At 46.0% G+C, this 22,399-nt stretch overlaps 1 protein-coding gene and 1 long non-coding RNA gene across 9 annotated transcripts in view; one reads left to right on the top strand and one right to left on the bottom strand.

Moving 5' to 3' along the window:
• Positions 1-22,399, bottom strand: part of BICD1 (BICD cargo adaptor 1) — a 529,680-nt gene that overhangs the window by 387,747 nt on the left and 119,534 nt on the right. The gene's annotated exons all lie outside the window — the stretch shown is intronic.
• LOC134935743 (uncharacterized) overlaps positions 1-22,399 on the top strand; it is a 196,488-nt gene that overhangs the window by 62,609 nt on the left and 111,480 nt on the right. The window contains exon 2 of one of the 2 annotated variants that reach the window (XR_010180379.1): positions 10,364-10,425. The exons of the other annotated variant lie outside the window; for it this stretch is intronic. This is a non-coding gene — a long non-coding RNA (uncharacterized LOC134935743). The remainder of the gene's footprint in view (positions 1-10,363; positions 10,426-22,399) is intronic. 2 annotated transcript variants of the gene reach the window in all.

Below are 22,399 nucleotides of genomic sequence, written 5' to 3'. Positions count from 1 at the left end.
GCCCGCATCCCTTCCATAATAATATATCTTATCGCAGTGCAGATTTAAGATGTACTAAGGAGCTTGTTTCAAACCCTCCCATAATCTATACCATATTGCCTAAACTTTAATAAATACTTGCGGCATGATGTAATGGCGGCCAAGATCGCCAGAGGTGCCGTATGCCGGCCGATCTCTGAGCTTTTTTTATTTAAAGGGGCAATCCCTTACAAGGCAAAACCATGTCTTGTAAGGGATTGCCCCTTTAAAAAAAAATCTGACATTGGCAGGCGACCCGCAACTCCGTCATTACATCCCGCCCTTGGTGTTAAATGCCTGGGAGGATGTTGGCAAAGAGAGATCCAGAAAACAAAGTATGGTCAATGAAAAAAAAAAAGAAATCCAGAAAGTGGATCAAAGACACTTCCCTATGTACGAGGCAGGCAGCTAAGTAGGCAGGAAGAATATGTACAAAGCAAAATGATGATATATGCAGTATATAAATATATATAAATGATGATATATGTGCAGTACACACATGCACCCACAGTTGGCTGCAATTGTATTATAAATTGTGTTCTGCATTACACTTTGAAGTTGTTCACGTGATTGGTTTGTATTTACCTTACACCTCCTGGGGTGCTTCACTAAGGACCTCTTTGTAAATAACTCGTGAAGCCTGTAGGGCTTTCTCATAGCAATTAGAAATCCCATAAATCATCCACTGTACATTAAGACAAAAGGCTTTCACATTGCAGCAGCAGGATAGAGACAGTCTTGCTTTTTGTAGCAGCGCTGCAGAGCTTTGTACTTCTTTTGAAAATCACATTAATTAAATCAAACATCTAAACTCATCTACATTTTCCCCCTCATTACAATTTTCATAGCACTTTGGGGGTTATTCAGAGTTGTTAGCAAACCAAAAAAGCACACTAATGGGCCAAAACCATGTGCACTGCAGGGGGGGGGGGGCAGATGTAACATGTGCAGAGAGAGAGAGAGAGAGAGAGAGAGAGAGAGAGAGAGAGAGAGAGAGAGTTAGATTTGGGTGGGGGGTGTTCATACTGAAATCTAAATTGCAGTGTAAAAATAAAGCAGCAGGAAATTTATCATGTGCAGAAACAATATAACCCACCCACATCTAACTCTCTCTGCACATGTTACATCTGCCCCACCTGCAGTGCACATGATTTTGCCCAATTGCTAACTTTTTTTGTTTGCTAATAGCTCTGAATAACCCTCTCTGAGTCCTACTGGGAGAAAAGTGTTTTATAAATAATAATATTATTATTATTATTATTATTATTATTTATATAGTGCTCTTTCTCCAAAAGAACTGCAGGCACTTAACAGAATGAACATAGGGGGTCATTACGAGTTGATCGCACGTAGCAACTTTTTGCTGCCCGTGCGATCAACTAGACGCCGCCTATGGGGGAGTGCATTTCTGCATAGCAGGGCTGCGATCGTTTGTACAGCCCTGCTATGCAAATAAAGTTTTGTGTAAAAGAAGATCAGGGTATGAGTTACTTAGCCTGTGCGATCGATCCAGCGTTGCAGGTCCCGGAATTGACGTCAGACATCCACCTTCCAAACGCCTGGACACGCCTGCGTTGGACTCACCACTCCCCCAAAACGGTGAGTTGCCGCCAGGATCCGCCTTCCTCCTGTCAATCTTCTTGCGGTCGCCGCTGCGACCGCTTTCTTCATTATCCGCGTCGCTGCCTAGTGACCGCCGTTGCCAGGCAACAACTCACCTGCGCAATGTGGCCGCCGCACATGCGCAGTATCAACACGATCGCTCGGCTGCGACGAAGTGCAGCGTGCGATTGGGTCGGAATGACCCCCACAGAGGGCTATTCAGTGTAGTTGGCACACCAAAAAAGCACACTAATGGGGAAAACCATGTGTACTGCAGGTGGGGCAGATGTAACATGTGCAGAGAGAGTTAGATTTGGGTGGGTTATATTGTTTCCATAGTAAATACTGGCTGCTTATTATTTTACACTGCAATTTATATTTCAGTTTGAACACACCCCACCCAAATCTAACTCTCTCTGCACATGTTACATCTGCCCCACCTGCAGTGCAACATGGTTTTGCCCATAAGTGTGCTTTTTTGGTTTGCTAACAAACCTGAATAAGGACATAGGGGGTCACTCTGAGTTGATCATGGCTGTGCTGAATTTAGCACAGCAACGATCATGCTCACAGACATGCGGGGGGACGCTCAGCACAGGGCGAGACCGCCGTGCATGTCCCCCCCCCCCCCGCACAAGTCCAGCGGCGATGCCTTTGTACTTGTTGAGTAACTCCCGGCCAGCGCAGCTCCTGCGGCTGGCCGGGAGTTGCTCGTCGCTGCCACTGGTCACAGCGGCTGCGTGTGACGTCACGCAGCCGATTCAGCTCCCCGCACGGTCCGGACACGCCTGCGTTGGCCGGACCGCGCCCCCAAAACGGCAGCCTAACGCTGCCATGCCGCCCCCTCCCGCCCATCGACCGCCTCTGTCTGTCAATCAGGCAGAGGCGATCGCTATCCACCATGCGCAATTCTGACCCGATCGCTGAGCTGCGAACAACTGCAGCGAGTGATCGGGTCGGAATGACCCCCTTAATACAGTACAGAAACAATAACGTAGAGAAAAGCTTTTCATAAAATACAGAGCATGGAGATACTACAGGGACATTAGTGAAATGCTTGAGTAATCATATTAATAATAATAATTATTAATTATTATTATTACTACATTAGGTTATAGCCAGCAGAACGTTTCTTTTGTTACAAAGGGGCAGATGTATTAACCTGGAGAAGGCATAAGGAAGTGATAAACCAGTGATAAGTGCAAGGTGATAAAGGCACCAGCCAATCAGATCCTAACTGTTAATTTACATATTGAAGCTGATTGGCCGGTGCCTTTATCACCTTGCACATATCACTGGTTTATCACTTCCTTATGCCTTCTCCAGGTTAATACATCTGCCCCAAAATGTTTAAAGACATTCTGCACAAGTAACACATAACTAATAGGTGATGGACAAACTTCACTTTCCGGAGTGCACTTTTATTTGTAACTTTGTGTTCTTACTGCATATAAAAATAAAAAAGAATTATAGTGTAGGACCTGTTCTTGATACCAAGTGCTTGGCGGACACAGGGCCCAATTCAGGTTGGATCAAGCAGTAGTCGGGAAACTGCATACGCAGGAACCATTCTCTGCAATTGCAGAACGGGTCCCGTGATCGCATTGCAGTAATGCGAGCGCCTCTGTGCATTACTGTCATCCCCGTTTTCCGGGAGTGGGGAGGCCAAGGACTGCGTCGCGAAACGCCCTGCGACAGGTAAGCTCAGCCTGCCGTTGCAAATGAACATTGTGACCGATGTTCACAATATTTATCCCGGACTGCGATGCCATCGCAGTATTGCTATCGCAAATGCAGGGAGGAGGTGGTATGCATCTGCGAGCAGCTTTGCAATTGCAAATCATGCTGAATTAGGCCCACACACAGCAAGAAACCCCCTTTCCACCCATTTCTTGCATTATAAGTATCCTGAGTAGCAAAATGAATGATTGCTTCAGCACCAGGAGCAGCGATGTGTCCGTTCTGTGCCTTAGTGGGAACGACTTCCGCACAACCCATCCCAGGTCTGCTTCTCTACACATGACATCATTTTGTTACATACAGTACACCTGCACGCTCCAGCGGAACTCTAGACTGCATTCACACAAAAAGGTGCACAGGGTCCAAAACTCTTTGTGCTGGAGACTGCTGCCCTGCGCTGGCCCTGCCCCCATACACATGACATCACACAGGGCTGCGGGGCCGTCACACAAGGGGATGCTCCGGGCAGCGCTACACACTGTAATAGCGCTACTTGCAGCAGGATGCCACTCCAGGTACCCTGCTAGCCAGATTCATGGGTCATTGGACTCGCCATCTGGTACTCAGCGCAGCCTCTCGGTCCACTTCTCGGCCGCCTGCCCCCCCACACCCCCTCCGTCCCACCCACGGCCCGTATACAGGGTGTGCCGCGAGGTCAGGCCCTCCTGACTTGTGGCATGTTATTTAAAAAAAAATATTTTACTCTTCTGCCCATCACTTTTTACTCCCAAAGTGATGATATAAAGGAGAGTGTTATCATTTAAAGAGGGCACATCTTCTTTTTCTCTATTCCAGAAAAGTGTCTGCCTCGTAACATTTCAAATGGACAAACCCGATGGCACAGGGGTTAGCATTGCTAGCTCATAGCTCTGGCCATGATGGGTAGGATTCTGACCAGGGCCCTATCTTGCTTGGGGTTCGGTATGATTTACCTACGGACACAATTCTGACAGTAATAATACCGACAGCCATTGACCGACCTTCGTCATGCCGACATGTTCAAAATGCCGACATAGTCAGAATACCAACATTTGAAATGCTGACATTTCAAAATACCGACATGAGTTTTTCGGGGGGGGGTTGGGTGTCAGTGTGGACATAGGTTGACATGGACACCGTGTAAGTGTACCGCGTCCCCTCGCATGGCTCGCTGCGCTTGGCACACTATTATATTCCCCCTCCAGGTCCACTGGGATGGTAAAGTATGAACAAGTCTGTTTTGGAGCAAAAATTCCTTAAAAACACGTCGGCATTTTAGATTTCGGTATTCTAACTATGTCGGCATTTTGGACATGTCGGTATAATGAATGTCGGTATTTTGACCGTGTCGGTATTTTGACTGTCGGTCAATGGCTGTAGGGATTATGACCGTCGGTATTGTGTCCATCGGTAAATCAACTGCTACACGTTCCCAAACTGTGTGTCTAGGAACCCTGGGGTGCCTCAGGACGGGTATGTGTCGTTGGATCGACCCAACTTAGGTCGACAGTCATTAGGTTGCCCACTGAAGGTCGACATGGGCATTAGGTCGACAGGTGAAAGGGTTGACATGAGCTTTTGGTCTTTTTTTGGTGTTGTTTTCTTCGTATAGTGACGGGGAACCCAAATTAGTGCACCGTGTCCCTTCGCATGGTTACCGTTCCCAATTGTAGTCCACGTGGATCGTAAAGTATGAAAAAGTCCAAAAACGGGAAAAAAAGTGAAAAACTCATGTCAACCTTTTGACCTGTCGACCTAGTACATGTCAACCTACTGCCCATGTCGACCTAGTGCATGTTGACCTAATGCCAATGTCGACCTTCAGTGGTCGACCTAATGACTGTCGACCTAAGTTGTGTCGACCTAACGACCGTATCCCCTTAGGACACTAGCACGGGTGCCTTGGATTGGTGGTTCAGGATCAATTCAAACTATTTTTGGTCAAAGTAATAGACAAAACCAGTGCTTGTGGCTGCCAATTATAAAATATGAGGACAAACAGAAGCAAATATTGTCCCGCACCACACTAAAGAAACTAAGATGACACATAAACATAATTTACTTATTGCTTTCTAAAATTCTCAATAAGAAACTTTTGACCTAGGTGTGGCGTGAAAAAATTCTGATACTCTAGTCTAGGGCGCCATTATTCAAAAAAGTTTGGGAGCCACTGGCTTATAGGCAGTATACATAAGCTTTGTCTGCAGACTGGGGAGACCTTATATCTGTTATCAGCGATCAGGCTAAAAATCGTAATTTCTGTGCATGCGTATGCACCGCAATGCGCAGGCGTTTCGTACGGGTACAATGAGCATCTTGGGTTTGCACAGAGTGTAACGAACATTCCAGTCGCATGGCCGAACGCAGGAAGATTGACAGGAAGTGGGCGTTTCTGGGTGTCAACTGACCGTTTTCAGGGAGTGCTTAGAAAAACGCAGGCGTGGCTGGGCGGGTGTGTGACGTCAAAAGCCATCCCTCCGTCGTTAGAATCAAATCACACGAAGAGTAACTACAGGGCTGGTCTTGTTTTGCACAAAAAGATTTTGCAGGCGCTCTGCTGCACAAGCGTTCACACTTCTGCAAAGCGAAAAATCACTCCCCAGTGGGCGGCGACAATGCGTTTGCACGGCTGCTAAAAACTGCTAGCGAGCGATCAACTCGGAATGACCCCCTATGTCTCAGCACATGAACACATATTTCAATTGTGACAATTATCCACGTTCTCTCCCATGTAATTGTCCAGGGCTCTGGATACCTGCACATAAGCCGTTTTAGTCCTGCAGATCTCATTTATCTTCTGTGAGACAGAAATGAGGCACATTACAGATTATTGATCCCCACGGGAAAAGCATTGCCTCTGCGTATCCGCACCTTCATATGAAGTAGGACACAGAAGAATGCAATACTATTATGGGACTTATAGTTCCACAGACTATTTGAACATTTGGATGACAGTGCAGTGCTCACATTTTATTGTCTTATTGAACTTGAACTGGCACTTTATTTAAAGGATACATTTTATTTCAGCGTAAGATAGAGGAATTTACTAAAAGGGCTGTTTTCATGTATGCAGACTGAAAAAGTGTTTACTGAGTAGAAAGGAGAAATTGTGTCTTGATTACTTAATCTTGCCATATTGGTGGATACTTAACCGCTTCCCACCTTTTTTGCTCCAGAAAGCGGGTCCCCCTCCTCATCAGTGATATTTGGGAAGATCGTACATGCGCACTAGAGAGCAAACACTCTCCAGAGTCTTTGCTCTTAATGCGCAGCACCATCATCCAGTAGGGTATCCCGTCTCTAGGTCGACCACTATTGGTCGCCATAACTAGGTCGACAGAGTCTCTAGGCTGACATGTTCTAGGTCGACAGGCAGGGGCGCCAAAACATGTTGTAGTTGGGGGGGCAATATATAAAAATACATTTTGGCGCTCCCCCCACCATGATTATCCACCCCTACTCCACCCTATGTGGGGAGCACTTACCCCCCAGATCACCACGGAGAATCTGACTTCAAAACTCCGGCGCCGTAGCATGCTGCTCTGTGTCCTCCTGCCCTAGCCGGCTCTCAGATGCATTACTGGGAGGAGGTATGGCTATGCTGAGCCCGTTGGGACATCCCCGCCTCCGACGCCTATGTTGACAGGTCAAAAGGTCGACATGAGTTTTTCACAATTGTTTTCTTTTTTTTTTACTTTTTCATACTTAACGATCCACGTGGACTACAATTGGGAAGCAAGCCATGCAAGGGGACATGGTGCACTAATTGGGGTTCCCAGTCACTGTACGGAGAAAACGACACCCCAAAAAATAATAAACCTCATGTCGACATTTTGACCTGTCGACCTAGAACATGTCAATCTAGAAGCCCTGTCGACCTAGAATCCATTTCGACCTAGTTACTGTCGACCAATAGTGGTCAACCTAGACACTGTCGACCTAAGTGTGGTCGACCTTCCATACCACATTCCTCCAGAAGATGTCACTGGGAAGATGGAGCAGGCTGTGGGGGAAGAATCTGCTTCCCGGATGAATGGGGAAAAGGCAGCGGATCCAGGCTCCTCCAGCAAACCCAGGCCTAGGTAATTAGTACCCGTTCACCCTCTAGATGCCAGTGTGCATAACTGTTACATCATTTTATTATTCACTTATTTATTTGGTCTGTAGTAATTCTCGGCAGCGGCAGGCAAACTATTAGGTCGACATTAAGGTAGTCTTACACAGGGTCGGATGGGCCGACAGGGGAACAGGGGAAACCCGTGGTGGGCCCCACTGCCTGTAGGCCCTCCTCCTCTACGGATCAGGTTCTAGACTCTATTCTTGTGCACTTGAATTATGCATTGTACATACAGTATGTTACATTATACTTCATAATAATATGGTTTATTATATATTTCTCAAGGGGCCCAGCCCATGGGCTCTGTAATGGTTAGCCAAACCTCTGTTGCGGCTGGACACGCCCCCACTGGAGCCTGACCATACCCTTAAGCATGGGCCCTTACAACAGCATTCCCCCGGTGGATCCTTCATGCCCCAGTCAGAAACCGGTCTTTTAGTAGTTTTTAGAAAACATAACTAGTTTTAGTAACTAACTGGCAGCCGATGAATGCGCTGATTATGGGGAGATCAGTGTTCCAATCCATCAATTATGACAGTGATGCTTCAGCAGAAACAAAAGAATGTGCTATACAGTAAGAATATAGATTCTATTATTTTACACTCTCTCTATATATGTTACTTAGGTCTGTTCGCCTCTATATATGTCTCTAAAACAGATGACATTTGGTAATGCTGAGTGTTAATTGTGGATGTGATATGTTCATAAGTAGATATAGAACTTTTTATCAAATTAATTGATTTTGACAGGTCTACGCCTCCTTACCATACCTCCTGGCATGCCCCCTTTTATACTCTTTTGATACAGTGTAATATAAAGTTTGTAGAACTTTATATTAAACTGTATCAAAAGATAATTGTTTTGAAGTTGTAACTTCATTCATAGAAATTCTGACCAGAGATTTAGTGAGTTATTATGTCAAATACAACACTGATAATTTTAACATCAGCAGTGATGCATATTATGAATCGATTAAAGATATCGATTAGGATAATACATTGTAAAGATAATACATTTGTGTTATTTTAAAAAGTGGGCCTTAATGTGGAGTCAGGCATTTCCTATGGTTAATATTTCAGACCAGCCATACATATCAAACGCTTTAAGGACCACAAGATATCCTGAGAAAAGAGTATTGATTTTAAATAGCAGGTCCTTGCGCGATTAATACAGACAGCACACATTACAAAAGGCTTAGATGTCCGGAGTATAAACTGTCAAATCGAGACCAGCATAATTAATGCAGACAGCACACCAACTGGAACAATTATAGCGGCGTTGAGCGACATTCTATCCAAAACAATTTTGTTTTGAGAGGCACTTGATATAAAGTTTAGAGAATTTTATATCAAGTTTATATCAAAAGAAAATTGTTTTTAATAGAATGTCGCGCAACGCCGCACGTCAAAACAATCGGATGAAAGAAGTATATTACACCGTATTAAAACCGGGTAGCTTTTGCGGTTTTGATAAATATTATGAATAGTTTAAAAATAAATTTAAAAGATCCGACATAAGAAAATGGTTACAAGAGCCAGACACATACACGTTGCACAAGCCGGTAAGAAAAAAAACTATAAAAGGAACATGATTAGTGTATCAGGTATAAATCACCAGTGGCAATGCGATTTGGTTTCGCTCATAGATCTGTCAAAGTACAACAACAGTATTAAATATATATTAACTATCATCGATATATTCAGTAAGAGGGCCTGGGCTGAAAGTCTGGCCACTAAGAACGCCACAACAGTCGCTAATGCTTTTGAAAAAATATTCCAGCAGGGGGAGATGGCGAAGAAGCTACAAACGGATAAATGTAAAGTTTTTCTAAACTACATCCTAAAAAAGGTATTAGAAAAATACGGTACACAGCATTTCACAACCAATAATGATATGAAAGCTGCTGTTATAGAGCATTTCAATAGGACTTTAAAAACACAAATGTGGCTGTATTTCACGGGGAAGAATACTTACAGATATATAGACATTTTACAAAACTTCATACGCAGCTATAATAACACTTACCATAGAACGATTAAGTGTGCTCCAAGCGATGAGGAAATATTTGTAATACGCGGTGTGAGCACGAAAGGTCTTAAGCCGCTTTACACGTTGGAGGATCTCTACGGTGAGATTATTACAGGCAGTTTTTACCCCGAAGAGCTTCAAAGCATACCAAAAACTATAACAGGATTTACAAAGTGGAAAAGATTTTAAACAAATAAGACGGTCAGAGGTTGGAATTACGCGTTAGTCAAGTGACGAGGATACCCCACAAAATGTAACTGTTGGGTTACTGCATCGGAGATAAAAGATATATCTGAGATAAAAGATATATAAACAAAGAGGGAGATGGATGATAAATCGATCTACATAACACTGCCAAGTAACGCCTCAGCCGCTATATTTCCGCAAAATAAAATTTCTAACTATACGACAAAGTTGGCTAAGCCGATAGACTTAAACGGCGAATGGGAAGTAGTTCTTACAGAATTACAATATCCGCACAAATGGAATACATTGGATGTACAAGATTGTATGATGCAACTAACAAAATGGGATGCACCTATTGTGAATGTCATAACCGTGTGGGTGAAACTCAGCTTTTATGAAACAATTGACGCGCTACTTGAGGTAATCAACGGTGAAATTGCACAACATAAACTGAACGAACGGTTCTTCAAATTCCTTATGTCTATCCCAAATCCTCCCCTCCCAAAGGATAACCCTAACCCTCTCCCTTATGTCTGACCCTAACCCTCCCCTCCTGTAGCCTAACCCTAACCCTCTCCCTTATGTCTGACCCTAACCCTCCATTCCTGTAGCCGAACCCTAATTTATGTGTGGAGTTCAAAGTTTTAACAATATTACACAAATGTAATTTATTCTTCTGTTTACATATATAAGGATTTCATTGGAAATAAGAGAGAACTATACCATCATCCATTGTTGAGCAATCCAAAGTGCAAGTAAGATCGCTACTATTTTTTACATAATTTGTAACACCCCTTATGCCTAACTCTAATCCTCCCCTCCCATAGCCTTACACTAACTCTCCCCCTTATGCCTAACCCTAATATTACCCTCCCATAGCCTAACGCAAATCCTCCCTCTCATGCTAACCCTAATCCTCTCATTCCATAGCCTAAACCCCCCATATATGCCTAACCCTAATCCTCCCCTCCCACAGCCTAACTCTAACCCCCAGTTTCCCAATTAAAATTTACATTAACATTAACGATAAGCAAGAAGACCTTGTGTAACGCTGTAAAGTGCCATAACGCCGTTTCAACCATACAAGTCTTTTTCAAGGTATGTATGAAAAAGACCTGTATGGTCGAAACGGCGCTGGTGCATGCTGAGAGTGGATATTTATAGTTCTCATCATTTTATTTGAAAGCAAGTTTTGCCGCCTGTTTCACTTGTGAGATACGCTGGGGTCATAATACAGTGGGCATTCCGGATTCCCCACCTGTATTGCAGTTTTTAAATCTGCTCCAAATGCCCCGGTAGGCACTTTACAGCGTTACGCAAGGTCTTCTTGCTTATCGTTAATGTTAATGTAAATTTTAATTGGCAACCTTTTGAAAAAATAAAGAGAATAATTTTTCCTTCAATCAACTTCATTGGATTGTCATTTAAAGATACCTTTATATGTGGAGTGAACTCGTCCAACACGTGAGTGGGGTACGCTGTGCCTATATGAACTGCTGCATTATCATTAGAAAAGATACCTTTATGTGTATTTCCCTATCTCCCACTATGTGAGTCTTGGTACGCTCTATTCTGTATTTGTATCGGTGGTGAGATCCTATCCTTCCTTCTATCAAGTTTAACCGCACACCAGGGCTCTATTTCTGGATACCACGAAACAGACTCTTATACATTATTACACATTGGATTTTTTTCTGTTCTTTTTTGCATATTTGCTGTGGACATTTGGATCAAAACGGGTGACCCAAGGATTCTTTTTTGGAAAACCAGACAGTATTGTTGAATCTATTTCCTCCATTTTAATTTTATTATACTTTTGTCTCTTAATTATTTGGCGCCTTTGATCACATCCCTTTCCCTCTTGCATTTGCTCTCTTTCTTACCTGTTTTTGGGCAGGTATTAGGGGTTTTAATTGGGCTGACCACATTCAGTGCATCAGAGTTTACCCATCCATTTAATTTTTCACCGGGATGTAGTTATGTGACTGGCGGTCAGGAAACCACCGGTAACAATACCGACTACTACATCCCGCCCCCCCCCCCTCACAATTCCAACAGTCTGCATGCCGACCAACAGGGACTATTCCCACTCGTGGGTGTCCACAACACCCATACAGTGGGGACAGAACCTGTGGCGAGCGCAATGAGCCACCGAGCCCACAGCTTTGTTGTACTCGCCCCCCTCACTGAGCATCTAAATGCTGGGATTCCGCCGTCGGTATGGTGACGATCACATGATACCAACCCTTTGAAACGATATAGCAAAATACATGTATAAGCGGGTTTACTATGAAATGGTATCCGGTTGATAGATAGACAGTGTCTAGTTAGACAGTCAATAGATAGACACCATATGTTAGACAGACATTAGGTCGACGGGGTCAAAAGGTCGACATGTTCAAAAGGTCGACATGAAAAAGGTAGACAGTACAAAAGGTCGACAGGGTCAAAAGGTCGACATGAAACTGGTCGATATAAACAAGGTAGACACCATGTTTTTTGCATAGATAGATTAGTAACTATTTTTTTATACTGTTGATACACAGGGCAGGATGTACTTAGGCTGCGGACTATGGGGTCATTCCGCCCCGTTCGCTCACTGCGTTTTCACGCAGCAGAGCGAACGGGTCCCTGCTGCGCATGCGCCAGTGCCTTTGTGCGCCGGCACCTTTGTGCGCCTGCGCATGCGGGACGGCCGATGGCCGTTGCAGGACAGCGATCGCCTTTGCCTGATTGACAGGCAGAGGCGATCGATGGGCGGGAGGGGGCAAAACGGCGGCGTTTGGCTGCCGTTTCGTAGGCGTGGTCCGGCCAGCGCAGGCGTGGCCGGACCGAACGGGGGGCGTGCCGCAGTGGCTGCGTGACGTCATATGCAGCAGCTGCGGGCCGGGGAGTGAGGAGTAGCTCCCGGCCAGCTCGCTAAATCTGCACTGGCCGGGAGCTACTCCTGAAGTGCAAAGGCATTGCCGCTGTGCGATGCCTTTGCACTTCTGCAAGGGGGGCCGGACTGACATGCGGGGCGGACTAGCCCTGTGCTGGGCGTCCCCCCACATGTCTGAGTTCATGATCGTAGCTGTGCTAAATTTTGCACAGCTATGATCAACTCGGAATGACCCCCTATGGGCCTAATTCAGCATGAGTTGTAGTTCTGCTAAAAGCAGCAAAACTCCAACTCTTTTCACTAGCATGCAGGGGGCCGCCCAGCACAGGGCAAGACCGCTCCGCATGCCAAATCCGCCCCTCCTGCTAATAGCGCTCGCATCTTAAGGGTGGTATCCCGTCTCTAGGCCGACCACACTTAGGGCGACAATGTCTAGGTTGACCACTATTGGTCGACAGTAAGTAGGTCGACATGGTTTCTAGGTCGGCATGGTCTCTAGGTCGACCTGACACAAGGTCGACATGAGTTTTTCACTTTTTGTTTCCATTTTTTTTTAACCTCTTTCATGCTTTACGATCCACGTGGACTACAATTGGGAATGGTAACCTGTGCCGAGCGCAGCGAGGAACCTTGCAAGAAGCATGGCGAGCGAAGTGAGCCATGCGAGGGGACACGGTGCACTAATTGGGGTTCCCGGGCACTCTACGGAGAAAATGACACCAAAAAATAATTAGAAAAATCATGTGGACCTTTGGTCCTGTCGACCTTGTACATGTCGACCTAGAGACCATGTCGACATAGAAACCTTGTTGACCTACTTACTGTCGACCAATAGTGGCCGACCTAGACACTGTCGACCTAAGTGTGGTCGACCCTATGATCCACATCCTTAAGGGTAGCCCTCAGCCTCCGCAGCCTAGCTGCGAAGGCAGTCAATGGGCCGCCATGTTTTGGGTCGCAGCAGCTGCATGTGATACCACGCAGCTGCCGCGGCCTGCCCCATAAACGGTCCAGACATGCGTCCATTTTTTACGGGCCTCACCTCCCCGAATGGTACGACTGTAGCACTGACCGTTCCCATCTGTTTAACACATCGGTCCCTATTTATAGTGACGTCACTAGGGGAGTGTGGCCCGCACCCGGGTGTCACCCACCGGTTCCTGTCACAGTGTGGGAGCCGTCGGTGCACCCAGATGTGTCTCAGGGGGCAGCCCAGCATTAAAATGGTAGTCAGACCGTGAGGCCATGCCCCCTTCCCGCGACGCCACGCGCGCCGGCCTTTCCAGCCCACCTGGAGTCACTGACGTCGCTGCCTATTAATGTGCAGCAATAACACAGTCATTTCTATCGGCGCTTAGCGCAATGATAGAAAATCGCATTGCCAGTAAAATTTTGAAGAAACAGCTGAGTATCGCCCGGCGAGAGTGGCCGGCAGCATTAGGGTCTTAGAGGTCTATTCATTAACATTATTTTTACTAAAATAATGTGAAAAAGGGAGTTTTCTGTTTTCACACCCTTTTCACATTATTTTAGTATCACCTGAATGTATTAAAGGGCATTTGGAGCAGTTTTCATAAAATACTGCTCCAAACCCTTTAATTCACTTTTTTTTAGTAACCCACATCGCATTCCCCATACTTATAATGTGAAATGCGATGCGGACAAATTTTTTTTTTTTTATGCAATATTTTTATTAAAGAGATGTCGAATAAATCAATACAGATCGAACAGGAGATGAGGACACCAAATAAATTCAAAAGAACATACATGATATCCCATAGGATATGTAGAAACATAAAAATAAGGGGTGCATCAGCAATACAATAGAAATATCAACAACAAATTTTCTGTAGTTTTACAAAAGACGAAAAGAGAAAAGGAAAGAAAAGATCAGGGATGAAAAGAGAAGGAAAAGGAGAAGAGGGAGGGTGGGGAAGGAAAGGGAGACCACTAAGGGGGTATCCATGGTTAGATTGCTACACAAGGGGCGGCCATCATTACCAACAGACCTAAACATAGTAAACAATTGCTCGATGAGTTTGGCACCTGAACAATAAGGTTTCAACACAGTATATCACACCCGGGAAATAGAGGTTTTAACATAAGTGAACCAGGGTTCCCAAGTCCTCATATATTTATCCGACCTATCACGCAAGGAAGCTGTAAATTTCTCCATCGTGGAGATATACCATATTTTGGACAGTAACATGCTCATAGGGGGGATATTGGGCTTTTTCCAGCATTTAGCTAACACACATCTGGCAGCATGAAGAATTTGGAGTACAAGACTACCCGCATGGCTGCAAATATTAGGCAAAGGAAGGCCCAGCAAAGCCGTCCAAGGACCCAATGTTACTTGGGTGCCAAGAACAGAACCAATAAGGGTCTCCACTTGGACCCAGAAAGGGCGGATTTTGGGGCAGGACCACCAAATGTGTTTGATGTCTCCAATCTGACCACACTCTCGCCAGCACAATGGGGTTGGACCCAGGGAAAATCCTATGCAATGTCGCTGGGACCAGATACCATCTGGTATATACTTCATAGGAGTTTTCCTTTACTAGAGAGGAAATAGAGGACTGGGCGACATTTTGCCTAATGATCTCCCAGGAATCCTCCCCAGGTGGGGGGCCCAAGTCCTGCTCCCATTTACTTTCATGAGGCAGTGTGTCTGCTGATTTCAATGAGCGTAATAGACTATACAATATAGAGATAATACCTTGTCGCATAGGAGAGTAAACACAAAGACGTTCAAAAGGGGTAAGTTGGCGGATAACCTTAGATTTTGGAAGGGAATTTAAGAAAGAGCGGAGTTGTAGAAATTCGTATAGAACAGGTTGGGTGATACCATATTTGTCACTTAAAGTGTTTAAGGAGCGCCAGGAAGTACCTTCAATAAAATCAAAGACCAGTTCCGGACGTGGGTTCAGGTGAAACCACGAATGGGAACATAGGGTGGAGCCAGGAGGGAAATCCTGATTATCCCAAATAGAGGTGATGGGGGATGGGGACGTTTAAAGACCGTAATGCCGAATGCAGAAAGACCATAGGGAGCAAGTGAGTTTTGTAGTGGGAACGCACGATTGTATCTTCTGATTAGGCTTAACAGGTGTAAGTAAGGAAATCAAAGTGGAAACCTTGGCCGACAAGAGTTCAATTTGTATCCAAGGTAAGTGGGGTGTTTGAGAGAACCAGGTAAGTGCCTGGCTCAAGTGAGTGGCATGATAGTATTTGCGGACATCCGGTAAACCTCTGCCTCTAGCCACCGGGTCCCTTATCAGGGTGGAGGTCTTAACTCTAGGGGGTTTATTAGACCATATGAATTTTAAGAAGAGTTTCTGCATTCGACACAAAGCCTATGCGGGGATGCGTACCGGGATTGTTTGGATCAGATATAAAAGCCTGGGTAAGATGTTCATTTTCACTAAGACTATACGTCCAAACCAGGACATGATCTGTTTGTCCCAAGCTCGTAGATTAGATTCAATACAATTAAAAAGGGTTGGGAAATTCTCGGAATACAGAGACCCATAGGAACTCGTGATAAACACACCTAAATATTTAATTTTCTTAGAGCGCCAAGAGAAATTAAAGTTAGCGGCAAGGAGAGACCTGGTTTCCTCGCTGAGATGCAAGGGAAGGGCTTCCGACTTGGAATAGTTGATGTGGTACCCTGAATAAAAAGAATATGACGATAGAGTTTGGAATAGGTTAGGGATGGACGTATGGGGGGAGGAGAGAGTTAACAGAACATCATCCGCAAATAATGATAATTTAAACTCCACATCCTTAACTAATACACCTTTAATATCAAGGTTTGCCCTAACCATACATGCCAGGGGTTTGATAGTCATAGCAAAAATTAATGGTGACAAGGGACACCCCTGACGCGTACCGTTGGTAATTTGGAATAAGCAAGAATCCTTGCCATTTACCCGAACTCTAGCCGAAGGGTTGAAGTAGAGTGCCTGAATGCCCTGGAGTAGGCTTCCTCCCAGGCCGAACCTACGCAAGGTAGCAAACATAAAGGGCCACAGTATTTTATCAAAAGCCTTCTCTGCATCAAGCGAGAGAAGGATAGAAGGCATTTTAGCTTTGTTAATATTAACTAAATTAATAGTTCTTCGGGTATTGTCTCTAGCTTGTCGGCCCGGGATGAAGCCCACCTGGTCAGCATGTATCAGTTGCGGGAGAACTGAGTTCAACCGTAGAGCCAGGATTTTGGCGAACAGTTTGATATCGTTATTTAACAGGGAGATAGGGCGGTAACTAGAACACGAGTTGGGGTATTTCCCTGGTTTGTGAATTAAGACAATCTAGTGTACGGGGGGACAGAGGTTCACCCTTGAGGAAACCATTAAAGAGCCTGCAAAGGTGGGGCAGAAGGATCCCCTTGAACGTCTTAAAATACATAATAGACATACCATCAGGCCCAGGGGCCTTACTTGGCTTCTGAATCTTAAGGGCATTGTCTATTTCTTCAATCGTTATCTCCGAAACCCAACTGAGACACCACCGAACCACTCAAAGACGATAAGTTGCATTTATCCAAAAGGGACTCAATCCCCTCGCTGAATCTCAGTGAAGGTGAGGAAGCCGCATCCGCATTGTATAGCGATTTATAGTATTCCTCGAATTCACTAAGAATGTGGTCAGGCTCATGTGTCAATACCCCTTGTTTAGTACGGATAGACAAGATATTCTTGGAGGAAATTTGGGCTCTCAGCTTCCTGGCAAGAAGTTTGTCTGCCTTATCCCCTTTTTCGTAGTAAATCTGATTGAGGCGCCTAAGGTATTGTTCCGTCTTATGAGACAACAACATATTGAGTTCACCCCTAACTTTAAGTAGCCGATCTAAGTCAGCTGGGCGCAGGGAGGACCTATGAATTTCTTCCAGATGATGGAGTTGGTCAGTCAACTCCAGAATCTTCTGGGAGCGTTGTTTAGTGAGCCTAGCTGCGATCTGTATGAAGTGGCCCCGAAGGACCGCCTTGTGAGCCTCCCACAAGGTCGATGCGGCCAAATTGACTAAAACAAATGTGAAAAAACACTGCAGTGTGCCCTGTGATAACCTCCAGCAGTGCGGACTGGCTCCCTGGCCTGGTAAGTATATTGACCTCCTGGGGCGGAAGGGGTCCGCAGTGCGTGGGGATAGTCGCAACGGAAGGGGGGCTCAAGTTGGTGGCAGCGGTAGCGGCGGGGGTGGCGCATGACCCCGCTGATGCTGCGGAGTGTCATCGCAGGGACAGAGCTTGGCCGCAAGCTCTGTTCCTGCATACGGTAATTGATACATCCCTGCGATGTAATCAATTATCGCAGTGCGAGTTTGGGGGCGATTTCATCACCTGTCATCCTCAGCCTGGATGCGGATGGTGATAAATAGGCCCCTTAGGGCCAGATTTATAAAGACTTGATCGTTTAACTTGGGCACCTACTGTAGTTGTCAAAGAAAAAATAAAAATCCATGCAAAATATATAATAATACATAAAGGATTTTTGTTGATGAATATTTCTTGCCATCCCCATTACGAGCTGATGACAGCACTGCACTCCTTGTGTAAGCTTTCAGCATTTCATAAACAGGGAGAAGCTGAACACAGGGCCTGTCCTGTAATGTAACACCATAATGTTTTCTAATGATGGCAACATAGAAAATCTTATAGCAACGGACACAAATCAACAAACCTACAAATTCTAGCTCTAGTGCCATTAACTGGCCCGAAATAATCACCCTTTGCTCACTGCTTCTGTATTCTGGACTAACAACGGCTACACCACATCAAATGCAAAAAGGCAGCATGTTGGCAGCGCAGTACATAAACAAATACACAGATGTGCTGACGTTAAAGAGGATTTTATGAGGAACAGTAAATAGATGTGATGTTCGGTGCCAGAATGTCTGCTGTCACTGACTAGGAGAGGTGGCACATTGTGCAGGCATTCAGCATAATAAAAGACTAGGAAGTTCATTCCGAGTTGATTGTAGCTGTGCTAAAGATCTTCTTTCCTGACATGCGGGGGGGGGGGGACACCCAGCACAGGGCTAGCCCACCCCACATGTCAGTCCAGCCCCCCCTCGCAGAAGTGCAAAGGCATCGCACAGCGGCCATGCCTTTGCACTTCAAGAGTAGCTCTCGGCCAGCGCAGCTTTAACGTTCTGGCCGGGAGCTACTCATCGCACCCCGGCCCGCAGCGGCTGCGTGTGATGTCACGCAGCCGCTGCGGCCCGCCCCCCGTTCGGTCCGGCCACGCCTGCGTTGGCCGAACCAAACCCACGAAACGGTGGTCAAACGCCGCAGTTCCGCCCCCTCCCGCCCTGCGATCGCCTCTGCCTGTCAATCAGGCAGAGGCGATCGTATCCCCGTCTGGCATGCGCCGGCGCACTACGCAGTAGGGACCCGTTCGCTCTGCTGCGTTAAAAACGCAGCGAGCGAACGGGTCAGAATGACCCCTTTGGGCTTTGCAGTCCTTGTGATTGATCTGCCCTGAGTCCCAGGTACACACAGATTCCTGCTTGTGGTTTTAAATGTTATCTTGAGTTCAAATTCACAGTCTTTCTTCCTTCCTTCCTTCACTCTCTCTTACAAAATTGCCCTTTAGAATTGGAGCTATCAGATATCACTGTGGATGACGGTTAGGGATTCAAAAGTATCACCGTATTTGAGTTTAAAAAACGTTTTTTTTGTTCTACAGGTAAGAGATGGGGATTGCAACCAGAAGTCTCCTGAGATTTGGTGACTGTCTGTGTCTCAGGAGAGATTTGTCTGGAGCTATTGGGGCCACCCTTGGAATTTTCAGCAAACTGCCCATGTGCTGCAGCTATAATATGCAACTTAGAGCAGCGATTTGGGTGTGGTATGCAAGGTCCACAGTAACTAGTATTTTTTTGTGTCGTTTTCTCCGTACAGTGGGGGGTCACTCCCGGGTTGATCGCTCGCTAGCTAGTTTTAGCAGCCGTGCAAACGCTATGCCGCCGCCCACTGGTAGTGTATTTTAGCTTAGCAGAAGTGCGAACGCTTGTGCAGCCGAGCTCTGCAAAAACAGTTTGTGTAGTTTCATAGTAGCTCTGAACCTACTCAGCGCTTGCGATCACTTCAGCCTATTCGTGTCCGGATTTGACGTCACACACCCGCCCAGCGCTCGCCCAGCCACGTCTGCGTTTTCCCTGGCACGCTTGCGTTTTTCCAAACACTCCCTGAAAACGGTCAGTTTACACCCAGAAACGCCCACTTCATGTCAATCACTCTGCGGCCATCAGTGCGACCTAAATCTTCGCTAGAGACTGTGCAAAACCACATTGCTCGTTGTACCCGTACGTCGCGCGTGCGCATTGCGGGGCATACGCATGCGTATAAATGCCATTTTTTGCCCTCATCGCTGCGCTGCGAAAATTGGCAATGAGCGATCAACTCGGAATGACCCCCAGTGACCGGGAACCTTAATTAGTGCACCGCGTCCCCTTGCATGGCTCGCGGCTTCGACAAGGTTACTATTCACAATCGTAGTCCGCGTGGATCATTAAGTATGAAAAAGGTCAAAAAAAGAAAATTGTGCAAAACTCATGTGGACCTTTTGACCTGTCGACCTAGAGACCCTGTCGACCTAGTTACTGTCGACCAATAGTGGTCGAGCTAGTTATTGTCGACCTAGAGACCGGATCCCATGCAATTCATAACATCTAAGCCACTGCTCACCGACACAGGCTGGGCATTAATGGGTGGCAACGTAGCGCTAATGGAGCTTCCGCATTAGACCTGATCGCAAAAGCAAAATCTTTCTCTAATGAGAAAAACCATGGGGGTAATTCCAAGTTGATCGCAGCAGGATTTTTGATAGCAATTGGGCAAAACCATGTGCACTGCAGGGGAGGCAGATATAACATGTGCAGAGAGAGTTAGATTTGGGTGGGTTATTTTATTTCTGTGCAGGGTAAACACTAGCTGCTTTATTTTTACACTGCAAATTAGATTGCAGATTGAACACACCCCACCCAAATCTAACTCTCTCTGCACATGTTACATATGTCCCCCCTGCAGTGCACATGGTTTTGCCCAATTGCTAACAAAAATCCTGCTGCGATCAACTTGGAATTACCCCCATGTGCACTGCAGGTGGGGCAGATGTAACATGTGCAGAGAGAGTTCAATATGGGCGGCTTATATAGTTTCTGTGCAGGGTAAATACTGGCTGCTTTATTTTTACACTGCAATTTGGATTTCAATTTCAACACACCCCATCCAAATCTAACTATTTCTGCACGTGTTACATCTGACCCACCTCCAACGCAACATGGTTTTGCCCATTAGAGAAAAATGTTGCTTGTTATGATCAGGTCTGAATTAGGCCCACAACTTGCTGGCCAGATTTGTCACTTATTGTGTCTATGGATGTCCATCGATTGTGCCATTGGTGCTCAACATCGATGTCATGAAACCATCGTCAGGGCTAGGTGTAGTGATGAAGTGTGGTCTTGCAGCTGGAAAGGGCTGGGGGCAATCCTATCACATAAAAGGCGCATGACTATGAATATGGGCAGGTAGTCACACAGAAACACAGAATGTGACGGCAGATAAGAACCACTTGGCCCATCTAGTCTGCCCATTTACACGCGCACACTCGTACACACTAGGGATAACTTTTTATTGGGCTCCAATTAACCCTGCCACAGGCTTCCAGAATATAGGCTGCACTATGGGCCTAATTCAGATCCTGATGGATCTGAAGCTCATGCCGCAAAGTATCGATGTTGGGTTCTTTGCGCATGTTTGCAGTATGGGTCCTGCGTCGTTGCACGCGCTATGATGTCATTCAGATCTGATCGCTGCTGTGCGTTTTTGCACAGCGGGTAATCAGGTACTAACTGCGCATGGGTATGCACCACAATGCGCACACCCGTCAGACAACAACAATGGGCATCGCCGGTCAGCGACGGGATGGTGTAAAAATTCCGATAGCACGGGTATTCGCAAGGTGATTGACAGGAGGAAACCGTTTGTGGGTGGCAACTGGCTGTTTACTGGGAGTGTCCAGAAAAATGCAGGCGTGTCCAAGCGTTTTCAGGGAGGGTGTGTGACGTCAGCTCCAGCCCCGATCAGCCTGTTCTCATCGCACTGTAGGAGTAAGTCCTGGGCTGCGCAGAGACTGTACACAGTGGATTTTAGCAGCTTTGCGTACACATGCGATCGCACACTTGCACAGCGAATTTACATTCCCCCTGGAGGCGGTGACTGTCTGAACGCAGGACAGCAAAGTTAGCAGCCCAGCAATCAGGTCTGAATCACCTCCTATAGCTGTAGACATCAGTAGACTGACAGTCTGCAGACGTTTGGGAGCAGGGAGGGGCAGCAATGGCCTCTGTTTCCAAAACCGGAGGTGTGTCTCCTCCGTTTTAGGGGAGTACTGAGCCCAGAATCTCCACTGGATGAAGGAGATTTCCTGGCCTGCGGCGGATGGCTTGTGTGACCCCATAGGTTGCAGGTGACCCGATGCCGAGTCCTAAGACTCACCACTAGATCACAAATGATGCAGGAGGCATCTACATGTACTTATACCATTGATGCACTGTCTGTCCATATCTGAATCAGACCCTATGTGTAATTCATGCCCAATGTGGGCAGTCTGCCATGAAGTATGGTCTGTGATCTCATTCACAACATTCCTGGATGTCACACTGAGTTTCTCCTTTCTATGCTCGAGCAGGTACAGACGGCAATACAATACACTCATATCAATATTCTCATCTATCTATATATATATATATATATATATATATATATATATACAGTGGTCGAAGTGGGGCGGTATACGGCAGTATGGTATACCGCCACTTCTTCCACTGACCCGGAAAT

This window comes from Pseudophryne corroboree, chromosome 6 (genome assembly GCF_028390025.1).
Source record: "Pseudophryne corroboree isolate aPseCor3 chromosome 6, aPseCor3.hap2, whole genome shotgun sequence".
Lineage (NCBI taxonomy): Eukaryota > Metazoa > Chordata > Amphibia > Anura > Myobatrachidae > Pseudophryne > Pseudophryne corroboree.
Note: the sequence above shows the minus strand (reverse complement) of the source record. Positions and strands in the feature narration are given on the sequence as shown.